A 22,824-nucleotide genomic window follows, 5' to 3' on the forward strand; every position below is an offset into this window, starting at 1 on the left:
GTATTTTTTTCAGAAAACCGAGAATTCGGCCGAAACGAAAATTGACGTAAACGAGTATATGTCAGCCAGGATCGAAGCTATTCGACCGGGGACCGACACCATTTAGACCGTCCGGCACCTCCGGTGATGCCTATGCCCTCTGCATCGGCGTATTTTTATCGGAAGACCGAGAATTCGGCCGAAACGAAAATTGACGTAATCGAGTATATGTCAGCCAGGATCGAAGCTATTCGACCGGGACCGAAGCCATATCGACCGTCCGGCCCCCCCGGTGATGCCTATGCCCTCTGCATCGGCGTATTTTTTTCAGAAAACCGAGAATTCGGCCGAAACGAAAATTGACGTAAACGAGTATATGTCAGCCAGGATCGAAGCTATTCGACCGGGGACCGACACCATTTAGACCGTCCGGCACCTCCGGTGATGCCTATGCCCTCTGCATCGGCGTATTTTTATCGGAAGACCGAGAATTCGGCCGAAACGAAAATTGACGTAATCGAGTATATGTCAGCCAGGATCGAAGCTATTCGACCGGGACCGAAGCCATATCGACCGTCCGGCCCCCCCGGTGATGCCTATGCCCTCTGCATCGGCGTATTTTTTTCGGAAGACCGAGAATTCGGCCGAAACGAAAATTGACGTAATCGAGTATATGGCAGTCAGGATCGAAGCTACTCGCTTTAGAGCAGTGGTCTCGAAAGTGGTGTACGCGTACTCAGTTCCGGGGGGTATGCAAAGTAATAGTTGGGGATACAACAAATAAGTAGTATAAATAATTTGATTTTTGACTATATACACACGTGGACGCGCGCGCGCACACACACACACACTCACTCACTCACTCACGTACTCTATCTCTCTATCTATCTATCTATCTCTATCACGCACGCACGGACACGCGCACACACATTATGTTATATGGGATACAACTTATCATTTTCGTCTTAGGGGTACGCCACACATATCTCCGGAGTGTGGAGATCATTGCTCTAAAACTACAATACCAGGCAAGCAAAATAGATTAAACCACTTTGTCCTGTAACATTCTGAGATAAAAAAAAGTCAGGGGTTTCAAAATGTAGTTTTTTTAATTAATATTATTTAATAAATGATTGATAATATAAAATTATTTTAATAAAAAAAATAAATGTTTAAATAAATTACTGGGAATATCCATGAAATAAGGTCGATCGGCAAAATATATAAATTTGCTAGAAAATACACCCAAATTTTTTAACAGAATTAGTAACAGATTATGTGTTATATGTTTTGCCTTTGTAAATATACTGTATTAAAAAAATTGAAAACTGTTATTACAATAATGTTTATTTATTCTACAACACACATACGCACACACACACACACACACACACACACACACACACACACACACACACACACACACACACACACACACACACACACACACACATAAACACGCGCAACATACACATCATGAAATACAGACAAAAAAGTGTACATCTTACTGTTACAATAAAAAAACCTTTAAATATTAACAAACAAAAAAAAATAGAAGAGTTGAAATTATGAAATATATATATATATATATATATATATATATCAATAAACGTACCTTATTTAACTACACGTACTTCGTTGTATATCCAGCGATGACTAACTAGACCGAGTCGGCTGTTTGTTACATTCGTTCCCTTCCGCGTACAATCGGTCATCTTCGTTCTTAACTATACAACTGTTGACTCATCTTGTTAGCCGAGTTCCAGATGTACATAACAAATTGTTTTTATTACTTTATTTCAAGAGAAGGAAAATAAAATTATATTTTTAAATTAATAAATCTTTTTTTCAAGAGGTCAAATAATTATTAAATTATTCAATAAAAATTAATTTTTGTAATATATTTAACTAAAAATTATTTATTTATTTATTATTATTATTATTTTGGAAAACAATTTTCATTTACCATATAAATAATATCTGTATCTGTAAAACATTGACTGTTCCTAATCGATTGATTCATCATTAACGCCCAGTAAAAACTACTAAAGATAAATTATTGAAAATTTTAATTAATGCACGTTCTTCTTAGGAAGAGCACACTAAGAAATAATTTTTTTGAAATTCAGAGTGTTTATGTTTAAAATGTAATAACAATGAAATTTATTTTTTTATAATTTCTTGGTAATAAATTAAGGTATCAACTTGATTTTTGATTCGTCTAATTTTCATATGAATATCTAAAAGCTAACATCTAGATTTTTCAAAATTACAAGTTTAAAGAGTTAAAATTGATTTTGAATTTTTTTTCAAAAACGGCTGTTATTTTTTTTTTTTAACTTTTTGGTAAGAGATGAAGATATCAACTTGAGTTTTGGAGTGCTTAATTTTCATGTACATATCTAAAAAAAAAGAAACAATTTCTAGATTTTTCAAAATTATTACACTTAACACTTATTACAAATTTTCCCCATTCCCGACTATACTAAACACGATATTCACTAGATTGGAGCTTCCAAATACTGTTCCGATAAATATCTAAAAACCATTTTCGGGTTTTTGAAAATTTTTGAAGGGTGAGACGATATATAACGCAACGGTTCAACCAACGTAGCAACTGTTACTGTATGTCCGATACGACTGGCTACATCTGCTCCAGTTACTTGGCTAAAAAAATAAAAGTAATTAAAAAATTAAAAATATAAGAAACGAAATACGGTCACCTTGAAGTGGTATTTGTCGAGTAACACTAAGAACCGGGTAAAATACATTTTTACCTTTCCGAAGTACGGGTAACCAGTTGTCTATATAAACAAAAACGTGATGTTCGTTTGTTCAAAATCTTATATCTCCGAAAGTTCTTCAGCAATTGCTTTGAAATTTTCACACAACGTTGCATCCGAATAATCGCGTGTTTTTGTATACCTACTATTTATATACCTAAGATGTTACACCTGTGACGGGTAAAATGTTTTTTTTTTTTTTTTTTAAAAACAACGCTATCTGTTGGACGTAAAAGTAACACACGCTATAAGAAATATTTTACGATTCCATTTCAATGTTTCCGATATGTGTGTCCGCTATAGATTCAAAAACTACTGGACCGATTTACACGAGGGGAAAAGGGGAAAAATCGAAAAAAGGGGAAGAGGGAATGATTCTTCCCTCTAAAGGTTGATTTGGAAGTCGAGAGTTCCAGCGTTCAAGTCCTAGTAAAATCGGTTATTTCTACACGGATTTGAATACTAGATCGTGGATACCGGTGTTCTTTGGCGGTTGGATTTCAATTAAACACACATCTCAGGAGTGGTCGAACTGAGACTGTACAATACTACACTTCCTTTACACTCATACATATCATTCTAATTCATTCTCTGAAGTAATACTTGAACGGTAATTCCAGGAGGCTAAACAGAAAAAATAAAGAAAAAGAAAGTAAAATCTGCCAAGTTTTGATAAACGAATTGTTTTTAATAAATTTCGAAATTCTTACGTTTGTATATCTTCCTTTTTCCTGTTTATCTTCCAGGAATTACCGTTCAAGTATGACTTCAGAGGATGAATGAGGATGATATGTACGATTGTAATTGAAGTATAGTCTCAGGTCTATCATTTCTGAGAAGTGTGATTAATTGAAACCCAACCGCCAAAGAACACCGGTATCCACGAACTAGAATTCAAATCCGTGTAAAAATAACAGAATTTACTAGGACTTGAACGCTGGAACTCTCGACTTCTAAATCGGCTGATTTGCGACGACGCGTTCACCGCTAGACCGACCCGGTGGGTTTATATATACATAGATAACTAAAATATACAAAATATTTATACTCGGAGAATATTGATGCTGTTCAGGATCGATCATAAAAGACCCTCGACTTGCTGAGTCAACAGAAAATCAAAATGAACTTAACCTCAAAAAAATTCACTACAGAAAATAAATTATTGGAATGTGTTTGTATAGAATAAAAGTGTGTCCTAATGGACATGAGCTATTAACTATTTATTTCATAAGACAGCTACTTAATGTAATGGGGTACCATGACTCCACTTCCGAAAAATTTCGACATATCTTCGCGTTTCTCATTCCCCAGACCCCAAAACCACCGTCAGTTCAAAAGCTTATATATACAATATATATTTCACTTTTTTGGGAACAAGATAACTACCGTAATTTTGCGCCAATCCCTTTCAAACTGAGCCTTAAAAAATAACTCGTCTAAAAATCTTGGTCGAGTTCGTTAATAGGAAAAATCGGACCATGAGGGTGGAAATGGAATGGGCTTTTTCGAGAAAAAAAAATTCGCTATAACTTTGTTATTAAGTAAAATATCGAATTCGTTGAAAGTTCCTACTATTCTTTAGATAAGGGCTGATAACTTAAGTAAAGTTTCTTGCTATCACTAACCATTTGCCCAGTTGGTTGAAAAAATTGTGTTTTGAAGACAAAAAAATATGTTTTTTCGATTTTTCAGAAAAGAAAAAATTAGGAGGCAAAATTTTTTTAAAGAACGTAAGCTTGTAAGCATGTATTGAGGTTAATATAATGGAGTTAAGTTAGCAAAATTTTCAGAAAGACGTTTACTAACAAATCGCCCATACACACGAGCCTCTGAGTCAAATTTCATCAAAATCAGTTTATCCGGTCAAAAAGTTACTGTTAAGCTTCAAACACGCCAATACACGTACGTATACAAACATTACAACCTCATTTGTTGTTGTTTGGGGTCCCTGGCTCATGAAAATTTGAGAAATATAAGAAAAAAACACATAAATCATTTTTTGACCGATTACCAACCGTATTTTCCGTTTTTCAGCACAGCTATGATGCTAGGAAATTAAAATGACGCTATAAAGACGCTAAATATAATAGTGAGAATATACATGGTTGTTACCGCCATGCTTAATATGAATGCAGAATGACGTAAACAGCTGTGATCCTAATCACAGCTAAATGCAATTTTTCCATACGTTATTTTCCCTGGTCCCACGTTATGTCAAACTTTCAACAGAATATTTTAATAATAAAATAGATATTACATGAATGGCGTAAATGTTAAATTAAAAAATCCCTACGTTGAAGCAAAGGAGTTAAGATTTAGTTACTAAAATAAAAAATAATACGCTAGTCACCAGTAATAAACGGATTTTAGTGTCTGTATTAGTGATCGGTTCGTAAATAAAAAGAATGTACTTTGTAGATGTTATATTTCTGATTCCGTAGTTTTTAAATGGAGACTTTAAATCTAACGATCCGAGTGTATACTTATTCGCTTCGTTTCAAAGTCGGTCACGTTCAGAGCTCGTATTTCAGTATTCCTGAAATCTGAATAACTAGGCCAGCTCGTTATGTTTTCTGGTGAAATACGATTTCGGAAAATCAATAAACATTGTATTCATTTTATTTGTATTCCCTTTTACACCCTCGTCGTTGTACTCATTTTTAATTAGAAAGAAACGATTTCCGATTATGTCATTAGTAGGCGAACTGTTTATACCGATTTTGAGTCTACTATTATATTGTACGGTTTAGATTTAATTTACTAAGCGTTTGGCACCGTTACTATTAATACGATTGTATAAAATAATGTTTCACCGACCGATCATTTTAAAAGTATATATCGGACTACTTTCGGAGCCGTTACACCGTCATCAGGAATTATCTATTAAATGGACATAATAGTCGCAAACATCTCACGAACATGACGTTACGTTCTTATTGACGTACAATTTAATTTTATTTCTTGCCGACCGACTGTTGTGAACGTAACAATTTTACTTTAAACAGAGTTATACATTTGAATTTTAACTAACATCTTTTGGGAAATTCCTGATGATGGAGGAACGGCTCCGAAAGTACTCAGATATATACTTTCATAATTGTTGGTAAGTGGAACTTTATCTTATACAGTTGTACAGTTTGTCATCCATAGGTATCGTTTTACCCTGACCTAACATATTCGATGGCCTACAACAAAAAGAAGATAGTTAATCAGCCTACTCGATTCTTGATGAATAGTTTATATATATATATATATATATATGTGTGTGTGTGTGTGTGTGCGCGCGCGCGTGTGTGGACATATATATATATATATATATATATATATACTTTTTTTTTGTCTTCAATCATTCGACTGGTTTGATACAGCTCTCCAAGATTCCCTAGTGCGAGTCGTTTCATTTCGGTCAACCCCCTACATCCTACATCCCTAAAAATTTGTTTTACATATTCCAAACGTTGCCTGCCTGCACAATTTTTTCCTTCTACCTGACCCTCTAATATTAAAGCGACTATTCCTATTCCAGAATACCTTAATATGTGGCCTATAAGTCTGTCCCTTCTTATATATATATATATATATATATATATATATATATATATATACTCGTACATACAAATATGCACGAGCATACATTTGTTTAATTTTGTAAATTTCAATTTACTTTTACTGTAGATATCAATTTTGTTTTTGAAATATTCTGATGACCGTACGGCGTAGTCACAGATCAGTAAAAAAAACATACGGAAAAATTGGAACTTTCACATGACCTACGTATGATGGAAAAAGGTGGATAAAATTGCTGTATGAGGTTAAAAATTGCTGTACTGACAGAGCAGTATGGGATGGAATTATCGTGATGCAGAATCCAATTATCAGCAATGTTGGCACGGACACGAAGAACTCGTTTACGAAGTCTTTCTAAAATTTATTTGTAGAAATATCGGTTAACTGTTTGTCCAGGAGGCACCCGCTCTTTATGAACCCCTTGGAATCGAAGAAGCACACAAGCATGCGTTTCACTTTTGACTTGCGAATCTGATCTGGGTGATCCCTTTGAGCACCATCGCGAATTTTGGCGTTTTGTCTCTGGATCGTATTGAAAAAACCAACCTTCGTCACCAGTGATAACACGGCTCAACAAATGTGGATCGATTTCCGTTTGCTCTAACAGACCGGCTGCCACATTTTTCCGTGTTTCTCGCTGTTGTGTGAGATTTTTGGGGGCCATTTTTGCACTAATCTTTCTCATACCAAGATCTTCAGTTAATATTGGACGAACCGTTTCTCGATCGATGTTGAGTTCTTCTGCGATCATTTTCACGGATAATCTTCGATCAGATCGTACGATTTCACGCACTCTGGTCAAGTTGACATCTGTCCGTGAGGTTGATGGTCGTCCACTGCGGTCTTCATCCTCGACATTCGTTCTGCCTTCACAAAAATTTTATGCCGCCGAAAAACTTGAGCTCTTGACATAACCTCCTCTCCAAAAGCCTTCTGAAGCTTACCGTAAGTTGTCGTCCCGTTTTCACCCGATTTAACGCAAAAAGAAATGGCATACCGTCGCGCAATATTTTGCGGTTTCATTTCTGTGCCGAGAGACGCAAACACGTGTTCACTTATTACAGCACAACTCACGACCGAGCAGTTGCATCAATGTGCCGCTTGGACTAGAAGTAGCTTATAGACCAAGGTCAAAGATGGTGTGCCTACCCAAGCTGCAGGGTTGCCACATCTTGCAAAGAAAAATCAGTCTCATTACTTTATTATTGCACCTCGTATATATATTTTTATATAAATTTAAAAAATTTGAAAAAATTATCAGACAAACGGGTTGTTTTTGAATAACTCGCATCTCAACGCTTCGTTCTGAATGATTCGCAAACCTCGTATCTCATACGTATTAAATTGTCTTACTAGTGTTTTTACACGACTGTCCAAAAAGGACTGTAATGTATTTAGGATGTATATACTCCTATGTTTGTATGTATATTTGTTCCACCGAAACAGCTCAATGGCTGAACCGATGTAGATGTGTGACTCTCGTGTCGGAATCCTTACGTTACCAGGAATGTTATAGGCTATATATATGTATGTTTACGAAAATTTAAAAAAATTTAAAACAAAATTATACTATATACAAAATTGCCCTTTAATTATTCTATATGAACAAACATGTTCGTATAGATACTTTTTTGTTTTATTCACTTATCTTACACTATTTTGTTCAGAATTAAATTTTCTACAAGTTTTTTTAAAGGTTTTATGCGTTTATTACCCATTTAACAAAATTATTGTACGTCGAACATAAAAAAAGGCGTTTTTACTCCAATTTACTGAATTTCACGCCAGATTTTTCAGAAACTACTGCATATAAGATTCTGGAACATATTTTATTCAATTTCTCAGGTAAAAAGCCATAAAAATTCACTAATTTTGTCCCTTAATTAACATACTAAAAATTTCAGTACGATCTCATTTCACCGGGTTAGCTGAAATCCGGGAGAAAACTTTCACTTCAGGTGGGATGTATGTCGCACCACAAATGGAAGCCGCATCGAACCAAAGTGAACGTCGGATGACAAACTTGATGTATTTTTCTATGAAATGAGACTTAAACCGAATCTGTAAGTGTTATCTACATAAATTTTTATACGCTTTTAAAGTTGTGAAGTTCATTTTAAATCATCCTTATACCCTCAATAGGTACAACAGGAGAAGAGATGTAGCTCCTGAACGGTTGTGATTAAGGGAAAATGTAAAAAAATAAAAACATGTTATAATATTATATGTCGTATCTAAAAGTACGATAAAAATCGGGAAAGGATTCCATTAAAAAAAATTAAGTTGTTGGCCGCCTTATTGACAAAATGGTGGAAATTTCAAAAATGCCAAGAGGGTATTTTTAACGGAACTCAAAAATCGAAAAAAATTCTCCATTTAAAATTCTTCACAGCTTTTCTGGTGTACGAGATCCCGACAACGGTAGCAAAGTTAAAATGTAAGCTAGGTTTTGTCAGTAACGTTATCAATATTATATGATTTTGCTACAAAAACAATAGTAAGTTAATGATGATGACAAGAAAATGAAATGAAAAAAAAATTCTTCAGTTTTTTAATTAATACTTGCCGATTACGGCAGATGTCACAGTAGCAACGTTTGCCGACGATGAAAATTCTTACTTTCTAAGAAAATCCGACTACTGGGTCTCGTTTTATTCAAGATTATATCTTGGCTTACGCGGTGGAAAAAAAAAATAAACGAAACAAAATCAAAGCGCGTCAAGTTCCTTAGTAAGGAACAGTGTGCTACTGTTTCTATCTTCATTATTCCGATTCCGAGATCTCAGGACTGCAAATATTTGGGCGAAACATCAGTTGGATCTCAAGTACTGGCGGATAGGAAATAGAGAAAGTAAATTATCGATTTATAAATGAGTTTTCAAGCCTATTTGGACTTACGGGCTTGAATTGTGGGGTTCAGCGTGTGTAACTCCACTATTGACATACTTGAACGCTACTAGACAAAAACATTGCGAAAAACGCTAAACATACCTCAGTACATAAGCAACAGCCTCATATATTATAATGATCTTAAATTTCGAACCGTTCGGCAGGAAATCTCTCTGATCAGCCTACGGTATCAAAATCGTTTGATCGTCACCCGAATAATTTGGCGGTCAATTTATTGGTTAACACGATCGATGATTTTTCAAGATCGCTAAGGAACAATATTCTTGATCTGCATTATCGTTTCAATCAGGTGACTTTACGGTCTGGCCGTACAGAGTGCTCTTCTATTTCATTATTAAACAAGCCGCTGGGTTTGTGGCTGCTTAATGTTAGTTCAAATAGATCTTATTTACTTATTGTTCAATTATCTTGCTGAACAGATTGTAAAGTTGCTATGTCGTTATAATAAAAAAAAATTAAAACAATGTAGGTTCTTTTTTTTTTTAAATTATATTTTACGTGAATATGACAACCGCATCTTAACGCTGAATGATCAAAGCTACTTCGTCGATAATATAAAAGCATTTGATGAAGAGTAATGCTTTAACGGATACACACAAAAAATAAATGGACTGAACTTAGTCTCTTTCTTTCATGGAAGTCTGTTAAAAACAATTTTTATCGATAACTTTTCTTCCAAAATTATTTCCTGGATAAGATAATACAATAACTATTATGTAGTTTTACCGGATTTGTACAACAATAACTGAAAAATTATAGGTTGTTTCTGATGCACGGCTTATATACCCATACACACAAGTTAATTTAAAATACTTATCGTTATATATAAATATAATATTTTTTCGTTTATTTTAATTCAATTTGATAGATTTTAGAGCGAGTATGGACTGTATTTGATGAGTTTTCATTATCATACCGGACGATTCTTTGCGATGGGAAGTCCTGAGTATCGATGCGAATTTGTCTATACATTTTGGGAATATCTCCTGATAGCACGTAGCTAGGAGTTCTAAAACGAATTAAGATTGAAAATAAATCTTGTTGTATTACTGGACCGTAGCGAGAATTGAATCGAGCGATTAGCCGTTCAAAGTTTTCACCCCACCATCAAATACTACTCTAGGTTTAGTAGCGGTGGAAGATTCACGAAATACTCCGTGGTGAAGCAAATAAAAGGTTTCAGATGGAACCTTAGACTGAAATGAATCTACAGGTCGCATGCGATCTAATTCTTGATATTCCTTCGTGAAACGGAAGTAATCTTCTTTAAGTTTAGCGTTTTTCTGAAATCTACGATGTAACAAATTGAAACGACGTCTCGCATTTTCATAAGAATCTCCTAAAGTACAGTTTTCCTTACGAGGAAGAGATACAACAAATCTGCCTTGTTGATCACGAAAATATTTTGAAGGAAATGTTTTTCGCAAAAGGATTCCTCCACAGTCGGTAAACGATCTTCGATCTCTTCAGATCTCCAAAATGTCTCTATTTAAGAGGAAAGTTGTTCGTTACTAACAAGAAGCGATATTGAATCTGAATTATTTTTCCGTTTACTAGGCTTAGTAGGGAGTTGACCAGAGACTATGAAACCAAGACGAGTTTCTTGAAGTACGGTACGATCGGAATTACGAGTCGATCGAACAGATTTAATATTTAAATCGACACTTAGCTTAGATTCAGTAACCTAAATCTAAGCCTGTTTTATGCCGGTGATCGGCATTAAAACAGGTTTGGTTTGAAGATCAAGTTTAGCAGCAAAACGTATGTTAGATCCTTTGCGATGCGGAGGACCGTAAAACCTTTGCGGTTGGTTTTAGAGCGAGTATGGACTGTAGATGATGAAATAAAACAACTCCTTGTCGCCTTTGAATCGTTACGTTTAATATGTCGTTACACTCTTGACATAATAACTAACACGACAAACTAAATTGAAAATAATAAATGCTAATATAACTAGACTTGAACGTTATCAAAAATACTACTAGTAACACTAATCGTCCATCCGGACGAAATCGAAAATACGACTGCTCTTTGCAGGATTCGGGCCCCGAATGAATAGAAGTCGCTGCATCGTAATGACCGCTCCTTGCGGTATTATGTCGTAGGACATCGTATGAACATAGCTTGTCGGAGAGCTCTAGCACCCGACGGCAAAAGCGGAACGTAACATAATAATTCTAACTAAAGCACGCGCACATACCGTATTTAATTCGCGTGGACGTGGCGGTTGTAGCGGCGATGATCGGCACTAACTAAACAAATTTCGCTTGTACGGTTGTACGGTAGCCGCGAGGCTTAACGCACCAAGAAGCGAGTAAACCGAGCGATCCGGTTCGTCAAGACCCAGCTAGACCGAGTTATTTTTTTACAATTTAAAAAGTATTCGTTTACTTAATTCTGTGATGTTCATTCATCTGTGACGTTAAAACATAGCAGACGACTACAGTAGTATTTTTTGATCCGGGGTGCGATCTAGCGGAAGGTGATTTAGAGGCCGACACCAAATACGAACATTAACATCCGAAAAACTTCCATCCTTTTTTTTTTGTTTTATGGGTTCCTTACGTGTCAAAACGCCATGCCCAAACCGGACCGATTACAATACTTTCCCTTCTACAGCTATAGATCTGCTGTAACGCCCTCTAGATGGAAAAGTAAAAGGTAAATTAAATGAAAATAAATTAGACTTTTTACGATCGGTACGTTATAATTACAGGTATACAAAAACAAGCAAAGGAAAACTTAAGGAATAAACGAATGAACTTTTCATGTTAATAATACTGAATAAATTCAAGATATTATAAAAGAAATCCCTTTCGGCATGCCGGAACGCGGAGGTAGATTTCATCGATGCTAAGTAGAAAATAAGAAAAATTTCACCTTAAATTTAAGAAAAACTTCAAATTTACTAAATACAACGACGGTTGCATATGAAAAAAAGTTTCACGTGTTTAGCATACGACAAGCTATTTAAGCATATCTTCTTACAATTCCAACAACATTTTGGTCATCCCTTGCCGTAAGGGTTGGTCGTAAAAAATAGTTTCAAACAAAAGTCTTAGGTAATGTTTAGAGGACTAACGACCGCTTTAAACCGATTCGATACCGATATTTCTGAGAATATAAAGTAGTATCCCATGACAGGTTTACTAGAGAGAGTGAGGAATCAAGCGATTTCTCTTTTTCATCTTTACTGAGCTTATTAAAATTTTTATTAGAAAACTATCAAAAATTACTTCAATTTTTAACGGGTAAAAACAGATGGAAAAAATTATTTGCTAATTTTCGATTAAAATTGAAAACGAAACTACAATGAATCAAAGGTAAACAATATAATTAAAATTACAAAATAAGCGTTTTTTAGGTAGATTTCATAAGGAAGCTATGTATTATAATATGTATCATGATTCGACTTCTGGAAACTTTCGAGATATCTTCGCGTTTCACATCTACCTGACGACAAAACCAACGTCAGTTCAAAAGTTTATTTATATATATATATATATATATATATATATATATATATATATATTGTTATTTCACTTTCTTATGGACATGATAACTGTCAGAAGTTTGCGCCAATCCCTTTCAAATTTATACATAAAATATAACGACCCAAAATCTCGTTCGAGTTCGTTAATGGGCAAAATCGGACCAAATTGGCGGAAATGGGGGGGAGCTTTATCGAAAAAACAAAATATATCGCTATTACTTTCTTATTAAGTAAAATATCGAATTCGTTTAAAGTTCCTACTATTTTTTTGTTTAAGGTCCTAAAACTTTTCTAAGTAAAGTTTTTTGATATCACCAACCATTAACCCAGAGAATGGGAAATATGGGGTTTTGAAGACAAAAAAATCATACCTCCCTTAATAGGTACAGTATCGAAGCGGTTTAAAGTGATCGTTAGTCCTCTAAACACTACCTAAAATATTTGATCTGAATCAATTTTTGATATGACCGACCCTTAGGGATGATCAAAATGACCGTAAGGGATGATCAAAATGCATGTGAAACTTCTTTTCATACGGTACCGTTGTTGCATTGAGTAAATTTGAAGTCTTTCTTAACTTTAAGGTGGAAATCGTTTTACCCCCTACTTAGCACCGGTGAAATCTACCTCCGCTTTCCAGCGTGCCGAAAGGGATTTTTTTATATTTTTAGTAGCGATATAGCAGAGTTATGTAGCTATAGAATGGGAAGTATAGTAATCGGTCTAATTTGGGAATATCCCGTTTTTACCGGATCTCACCTATGGAACCCATAATATTGAAAAAACGGGATGGAAATTTTCCGGATGTAAGTATATACGCGCGCGCGTGTGTGTGTTTTCGGTGTTTTTGTCGCAACCCAAATCATCTTAAATTTCCAGAACTATTCGACCGATTTTGATTAAACTTGATCAGATTACATTTATACACGGGGCATTGATGCCATTATATTTTTATTTTTTTGACGCCGCTACAAATGAAATACGGTATATATTGGTTACGTACCGTATGTACGGAATGAAATACAGTTAGTTGGAATCGTTGAATTAAATTAACAAAAAATATTATTTTTAAATAAAATGATAAATATTTTAAATTTAGTCACGCGTGTATGCTGCGGATGAGAAAAAAACCGTGTGGCGGAAAAGTCCTACAACTGTGTTGTCAGCTTTTTTTATTTAACTTTATACTTTCTACGCAAAATAATGAGAGCCTAGATTTCTAGAAGAAATGGAAAAATGCAGCAAACGAATTAAACAACTGATAAAAAAAGTGTAATAAAAAACAAACATTGTACAATTTTAAATTTATTCATACCGACCGTGTATGGGGAATATAAAAATTATGACTTCAAATGTAAATTTTAAAACCGTTTTTACATCTTATTAATGCTTCGCTTGTGAACGTTTTTTAGGTGCTTAGTAAAATACATTCTTTAGTCGACTGTTAATTTGTTGCTATTAATGATGAAAAAAATGAGTTTTTAATGTTTAAAAATTAAGAAACTAAAATTATATCTCTCGACTCACGAATAAAACAGGCTGAAAAAACAGGATTAAAACGTTGAAATCATAAATTTAACATCGGTTGTTCCAGTCTGGTATAATGTGTAACTTGAAAAAGTTAATTTTTAAGTAGATAATATCTTTGTAGCACATATTCAATAACATAGTCGAATCTGACTCGACTTACTGTTGAAAGTTTTTCTTTTTCTTTTTTTCCATAAATGTTACTCAAAACTTTTGAAAGAAAATCAAAATATCGAGGTATACACATGTAAAAAGTTGTACGTTTTTCATTTTTCTCAGTTTGACACAAAATGACGAATGCGTTTTGTACCGCTTGAACCAAATGTAAAAATTAAGTTACACATTTTTTTTTAAATTACGTATTGTTTTTCAACAAAAAAAAAGGGGTACTTAAATCGTTATAAAATTGTTTATATGATCGTTTAGCCCGAGTGGAAATTTGTACCGTATGAAAATACCATGCCTGACCGTGATTCAACCCTGAACCTCCGGGTTCAGGGTTTGAACCCGGATATTATAGCGACCTAAAATCGGAACGCTGGTACTTTTTTTAAACCTGTTGTATGTTACAGGTATTGTTAATACATCAGCTTTGTAGTCTTTCCACAGAATATATGAGTCGTTCTTTTCATATGATAAGCGATTAATGTAAATGTACAGTAAATTAGTTCACTGACTTCTCTCAAAATTACTTTTTTTCATACGTCGTAGTCATGCCGTTTAGGCGATAATATTTTCAAAAAAATGTTTATATTCGATGTATAAATATTAAATTATTAAAATACGAGGTATATCTCTAAAGTAAAGACCGCTGGGAAATTTCTCTCATTAAAGTTGGCGAACCTGTGTCGTTCATGGCCACGCTAGTAATGTACACACTCCATTGTTGCCTGTAAGTTGTCGTGTTGTAGAATATTTGATTACGTTATAAAACGAATAGGAAAATCGATGATGTTGCCGCCGACTGTGAAATACGTGAAGTCATACGTTTTTTAAACCATCAAATCATTAAGCCGGCTGAAATTCATAAACAGTCGGTTGCTGTGTACGGTGATAATATAATGAATGAAAGAAACGTCTGAAAACGGTGTGAAAGGTTTAGAAATAACAGAATCAACGTGCACGATAAAGAACGTTCGGGGATGCCTCGATAATCACCGTGGATTTGTTGAAACGCGTCGATGATGAAATCAGAAAAGATCGTCGCTCAACGTTTTCCGACCTGGTCCTTCTTTTTCCCGATGTTTCAAGAGCTTTTATCGATCGCATTGCTCATGACCGTTTAGGTTTCAGAAACGTTTATGCACGTTGGATGTCGCACGTCTTAACGGAACGTCACAAAGAAATCCGAACGGGATCTGCTTTGAAATTTTTGTGCGCTTCAAAGAAAGAGGTGATAAATTCCTTAATTCGATTGTTACCGGCGATGAAACACGGATTTCGTATTACACACCAGAAAGAAAACGGCAGTCAAGTGAATTGCGTTATCCTTAATCACCGATCAGACCAACAACGGTAAATCCACAGCCATCTGGACGCAAACTGATGGCCACAATCTTTTGGGATCGGTTTGACATACTGCTGATTGATTTCATTCACCGTAGAACAACTATAAATGACGAAGCCTTCTGAAACAACTCTACGTAAGTTACAGCATGCCATTCGAAATCGGCAACGTGGGCGGCTGACCGACGGCGTCGTCCTGCTTCACGATAATGCACGTCTACTTGTTGCGGGTCCGGTACTTGATTTACCGAGAGCATTTGGATGGGAGATTTACTATCACCCACCATATAGTCCGGACTTAGTTCCTGCTTATTGCCATTTGTTTGCGAAATTGATAGAATTTTTGAACGGTAAGCGATTCACGGGTGACGAGGAACTTAAAAATGCTGTTAATGGGTGGCTAAATAGACTAGCGGCTGAAGAATACGACGAGGGTATATTGAAACTGGTGTATCGCTACCATAAATGTCGCAAATATATAAAGACGTAGTTTAAGATATGTAGTTTAAGAAAAATAGAAAATATTTATAAAGTTTTCAGAATAATATTTTTGCAATGAAACGGTCTTTAGAAACAACCTCTCGTAAGTTATATATTCCCTGTATAGCTTATTTATTTTTATTTTAGGTTTTCTGATAATACCATCAAATCTGTATAACGATAAAATTAAGAATTTACTCGTAAAACTTTTAAAAATATAATAATAATTTCTGTTTTTCAGAATGTCAGCTTTATTAAAAAAAAAAACTAAAATCTACAAATCTTTGCCCAGATTATGCAAAAGTTTCTATCTACCGTATTTTAAATTAAATAACAATCTAAATATTTTATTTGTCTACAAGTAAAACTAAACAGAATGTCACGGGAAGTTTTACCAGACTTAAGAGATGGATTCAGAACATCAAAATATTCAAAAATATTCATATGGATAAATGCCCTTATTTTACACTACTTTCCTTCTGTCTGCAATTTTTTTCCAATAAAAATAAAATTGATTGATTATGGATAAACATTAGAAAAAAATATTACAGGGAGGAAATCTTAATAAAAATTTCGAAATTTTTTTAATTCTTCATGAATGCTCTAAACTCCTTTCGGTAAAGCATTGTTTTTTGTTTTTTTTTAATTTTAACAGAAATTCACTCTTCTGATAAGAAAATTTTTTTTTGTAATTTACTCGCATTGGATATATTTTAACAAAAGATTTCATAATAATTTTCATATCCTGTCAAAGTAAAGCAAACTGTTACTTATTTTATTTCACTGTCCAAGAAATATAGACGTAATATGGTTAAATTTTTTTTAAATGGAAAATTGAAATCAAAATAAATTTTATTTCTTGAGGCTTCCTCAAAAAATCAGAACTAGTTTTATAAAGAAACAAATATGGGCTGTTGGATCATTAATTGGGGCCCGTAAATGTATAATTGAAGATTTATATTTAGAAAATTAAAAATATTAATTTATTCTTATGTTTATATTTATAAATGTGCAGTCTATCAAAAAAATAGAAATTTATTCTTAACAAATAACGTACTCATTAGTGCTAAACCAGATAAAGATTCTATTTTTATGCCAATCAAATCAATAATTCTACCTAGTAAAAGGGTCTTATACTGCTTTTAATAAATTTTGGAACCGACTGAAAAAACTTCCACTAATTTATTTAAAATTTAATAAAAAAGGGTTTCTTTTACAAAACCAATATAATCGAAGAATTTTTAAATAATACTAAATAAAGATATCTTTATTAAAAAACCAGAATTTTCTGTATCCTTTTTAAGTTGTATATAAATATGTTCTCAAATAATTTTCATTACTGCCATTTGACGTGTGAATTGTTTTTTTAATATTTAAAAAAATTTTAATATAATTCCATCTATTTATATGTAAATAATTAATATGGCATCTAATCACATTTATTTACGTTTATAATAAATTGTATATTTCGTGCTCTGATCAAAGTTTGACCACGGTTTTCTTCGATTTATCCAGCAAACTGCTGAAGCTATTGTTTATTCGTGGAATAGCATAATATATACCCGTTCCGAACGTAACCTATGAAATAAATTTTTATGAACTTACCACAAAAAAAAAATTATTTATATTTACTACTACTTAAATCTAGTTCAAAAATTGTGACTTTATGAGATAAGACCCTTTATAACGAAAATGAAAAAAAAATTAATCGCCTACTACATACCGATACTCTACATAAGCCGCAATTTCATTTACAAATAAACAAGTAAAATAAATAAATATACATTTGATTTTCAAAAAATTATTTAAATATACACAACTGCTGTTTCGGTACACAGTACCTTCCTCGGGTGTTACAAACAAAATACTACAACGAAAAAGGTAAAAAGAAAACCTAAAAGAGGTAAAAAGCACAAATATAAAGAGTAACAATAAGGAGTGTACATACGTATGGTTTCTGTATTTACTTTTTTCATTGTAATTTTCTTTTTTACAACGGAGACGTTATATATGCGTTTGGGGTAAGAGATTGTGTGTGTATGACTGTTACCGTTTTCCTCAAAAACCACAGGATCGATTTCGATGCGGTTTCATACATTACATAGGTATCACTTCAGAATAGGTTTTTAGAAATGTTTTACGGTTACAGGCCACCAGTGGAGCCGCAGTAGATGTGTTTGTCTAAAACGGTTGGACCGATTTTGATGTGATTTTATGCATTACACAGGTACTACCTTAGAGCAGTTTAGATTAGTTTACGTTTATAAGGTGCCAGGAGGCACTGCATTAGGTATGATTCTTCACAACGGCTTTTGAATGCTTGCAAGTCTTTCTAACTCTAGCAAGGTTACATTATTGTACGGGTTATTAAATAATTTTCGCCTGTCAAGTATACTAAACTTTCATCGTCATCGTCATCAGCCTATAAAAGCCCCACTGTTGGGCACACGCCTACTAATCTTTGAAAAGTAATGAATAAAAAAAACAATTAAAAATGTTAAAAACCCACGATGAAAAAACCTTACAAAAGGTGGAATAATTAAATAACAGTATTTTTACATTATAATCCTCTGCGACACTGATAATGTTTTAAAAGACAATAAAATTTAAGATTTTGTGTGATCGTGGTGGTGATCCGTAGACTACACAGATAAGTTTTTTAACCCTGCCTCCCGAAACCGGTCCGCAATTAAGCATTAACATGGTTCCGGGAAGTGCCTTCGCCACCGGTAGCCAGATAAGGGAAACGCCAGGCCCGGCTATGCCGTTCCCGGGCACCATCATCAACCGAGACTAGGTCCTTTGTGTTTCCCCTCTGACGGGGACACCCTTGAAGGGGCGGCCCCACCGGACTAAGTCTCGCACTTCATCAACCACCGCCCACCTGTGCAAGCACGGGCGAACGGCAGCTCCGTACGTACCTGTCTCTCACCCCCTCGCTTCCCGATCGTTTATTTGAAGTATTTTCAACACAAAATCCGCCACAGTTTCCAAGTCGCACCGGACTGCGTAACATCCTTACAACGATAGATAAGCTTAGATAAGCTTTAGTTATCATCATAGTCACACACAACGGTTAATTTTTAATCTTGAATTTTATCGTCTTAAAAAAAATATCAAAATGTCACAGAGGATTGTAAGGTTAAAATGGAATTACTTAATTGTTTCACGTTTTTAAGGTTTTTCTCGTGGGTTTTTTTTTAATTTTTAATTTTATTTCATCGATAATTTAACAGATACTCTTTAATAAAATCTTAAAGTTCGATAACCATCTTCTTCTCCAAACATACTGTTCAACCGTGTTAGTAACCGATTTTAAAAGAAATTTCCATTAAGAAAAAGGTACATTAAGTATAATAATTTGATCAAACGTGGACCTTTGTTACGATTATGTAATTAATAATTAAAAAACCCACTTACCAACAATTCTTTTACGTATACGTTCAAGCGCTTTCAGAATAAAATTACATCATCAGGCGCTTAAAAAATGTATGATATAATCTTAATAAAACAAACTTCTTCGTCGTGTAAATTTGCTTACGAAACGTAATATAATATAACGGTTTCTGGACCGTTATCGATAACAGTGGAGAAATTCATATTGACAGGACGTTAAGTCAACATAATTTTAAACATTTGACGACCGCATATTATATTACGTTTCATAAAAAAATTTACATGACGAACAAGTTTTAGTTTTATTAAGATTATCTCGTACATTTTTAAGTTCCTGATGATGGAATTTTTTTCTGAAAGAGCTTGAACGTATATATAAAAGAATTGTTGGTATGTGGGATTTTTAATTATTAATTACATTAAGTATGTTAAACACCAGAATGAAACGGATCTCTTTATAAAGGAAAAATATGTAGTAGCTGAACAGTTCTCTTAATAATTTAAATTACTTTTAAACGTGTGATAAATTAAAATTATGAATACGGTCTCAACGGATTTCAGTAATTTAAAATAAATATTTTAATATAATCTAGCAAAAATCAATTTTTATTTTAGTTCAGAATACCGCTTTGCATTTAAACATAATAAAATACAAGAGCCATTTAATCTAGATCTGGCGGTCAGTACCCGTATTTAAATATGTACTATATTCTTCTTATATGATAAAGGTTATAATAAAAAACTGGAAAGAGTTGTATTACTTTCCTGAGTTCACCTATGACAGATTTTTATTTCAAATATGCCATGGAGTTTTTTGACTTGTTTCATCAAATGGCTTTTTACCTTAAATATTTTGTAGTATTAAAAGTATAACTGAAACAAAATTTCCTATTTGAACCCCGATCACGACACTGACTCGTTTAAGATTTTTTAATAACATCTACAACATAAAAAAAGATAAATTATGAGAAAATATAAAAAAAAGAAAAAGTTTTCGTGACATACGTTAATACAACTGGATTCTCAATCTTGAAAATTAAAGTTTAAAAAATTGAAATTTTAAGTAAGGGTCCTTTGTTGTATGAGTCTGAAAAGTTTATTTATTTATGTAATTATTTACTTCAATAAGTTGGCGCAATTTGATGGAATGCTATTCAACAAGGCTAAAAAAATTATAGTTAAAAAAAATAAATTATGAGCACTCTCTTATCCAATCGGGTAAAAAAATTAGACCGAAGCTGGGATATATTAAAATAGCTAAACGTTTGTGCTGAATTTAAATCGCTTTGGTCAATCACTTTTCGAGATGAGAGGCCAAAACTGTTCAGAAATAATGTTGAATAGTCTTCCGCATCTAAATCCGATTGACTTTGGAACTTTGGAATTTTTAATAACTTAAGTACTTCCATAACATAAAACTCAAATTTTTATGTCCGCCATACAAAAAGTCAAAAATTAAAAATGACAAAAACTATCTACGTCTTTCTATTAATTTTGCCCAAATTTAGTGTCATCGATACCCCACTATGGACATTTTTTGAACAATTTTTAAAGAAATTATGATGAACCGATTCGACAACATTAATCAAAATGACAGGCAAACACGCGTACGGAAGATGTATCTGCATACATCTCCGGAAAAATTTTGTATCTCTTTCTGTGATTTTTGGACTAAGGGATGTTTCAAAACGTTTACATTAGCATAAATCCCAATTCTCAAAATGTTGGCCGATCACTATAAATTTCTTATATACGAGTATTATATATATATTGCTGCCTTGCTGCCATATACTATGCAAATTATAGGCGAGGGCTACGTTAGCCGATATATCTCGGGGGAACTCAGTTCACCCACACACGCGTTTCTTCCACCGATCCAGTTGACCGCGCAACTCTCCCGCCATAGCGGGGATCATTTAAATTCATTGAACACCTTCCTTAGTCTTCTATGGCCCTAATAATATTAAAATAAAGAAAGGTGGTTGTTAAAGTCATATTATCCTATAATAACCCGTGCGTAAGTTTTTATTTGGTTGATCCCAGATCGTTAATGATAACTAGTTAATTAATCTTAACTCGAAGTTGTCTATTCAATAATAAATTTTACCTTGTTTGAGCTAAAATCCAACTGTATTTAGCAAGTTAAAATACCGTCGTTTCTTGTATTTTACTTGGTAATTTTATAAACATTAGCATAAACATCCCAACCTTTTACTCTATCTTTGTCTTTATTTAAAATATAAAGTAAATAAAGCCGTAGAATATGAATGGAAAATTAATAATCTTGTTGTAAAACAAAATATATAGTGTAATTTAATGAATAATGTAGGCTAAATTTAAGACATTATTTTTAGACCTCTTTACAGTATACAGATGATGTATACCATTATTATAAAATTAAATATTTTAAAGAAAAAGTACATCAAAAGAAAAGGCCGGATTACTTTAAACCCTTATAAATAAAAGATTAATTTCTAACAAAACTTTGAAACATAAGTTATTCATCATTTTCATAATGAAAAACTTTTCAATTTATTTAGCTAATAATAAGTATAGTAAATCAATGCTTACACTATTTCGTCAAGTGTGTGTGTGTGCACGCGCGGGCAATAATTATATATATAAATAATAAAAACTTCATATTTAGGATTTGAAACACTTCGATTTTGAGTTATGAATAAAAATATTTCACCCGGATATCTCTCTAAAGATTAAATAAAGCTACGAGGGTCATCAAATAATTAAAGAGACAAATGGCCACATCGCAAAAACTACTTAATAAGGGTGTTCACCTTAAAAAAAGTCCCTATCACTTAGTTTAGTCTATAAATAATAGTTTATTGGTAAAACCCTTTATATTAATTTACAGTGTTTAAAATGACGTTCACCGACTTGTCAACACGTTTGATCATGTTCCTGGCAACTCTTCTTAGTTATACCCTATCTATTTCCTGGATTCCTTTGGTAATGTTTATCTTCAATTCCTACAGAGTGTGTGGATTGAAAATAGAAAGAATTTCTTTTAAGTAACCCCCAGAAAGATGTCTAGACTAGTCAGATCAGGGGATCTTGGTGGCTACAATCCTTTAAAAATGATTTTTCCACCGAAAAAATTCTGTAGTATCTCAATTATACAGCGAGCTGTATAGCAAGTGAGCTTTCCTGTTGCAACCAACAGTCATG

The 22,824-nt window shown here is 33.5% G+C and overlaps 1 long non-coding RNA gene across 3 annotated transcripts in view; it reads right to left on the minus strand.

Annotated features, from left to right (window-relative positions):
- LOC142330295 (uncharacterized) overlaps positions 1-1,966 on the minus strand; it is a 72,514-nt gene extending 70,548 nt beyond the window's left edge. For all 3 annotated transcript variants that reach the window (XR_012757752.1, XR_012757753.1, XR_012757755.1), the window contains exon 1: positions 1,595-1,966. This is a non-coding gene — a long non-coding RNA (uncharacterized LOC142330295). The remainder of the gene's footprint in view (positions 1-1,594) is intronic.
- Positions 1,967-22,824: the final 20,858 nt, after the last annotated feature.

This window comes from Lycorma delicatula, chromosome 9 (assembly GCF_047948215.1).
Source record: "Lycorma delicatula isolate Av1 chromosome 9, ASM4794821v1, whole genome shotgun sequence".
Lineage (NCBI taxonomy): Eukaryota > Metazoa > Arthropoda > Insecta > Hemiptera > Fulgoridae > Lycorma > Lycorma delicatula.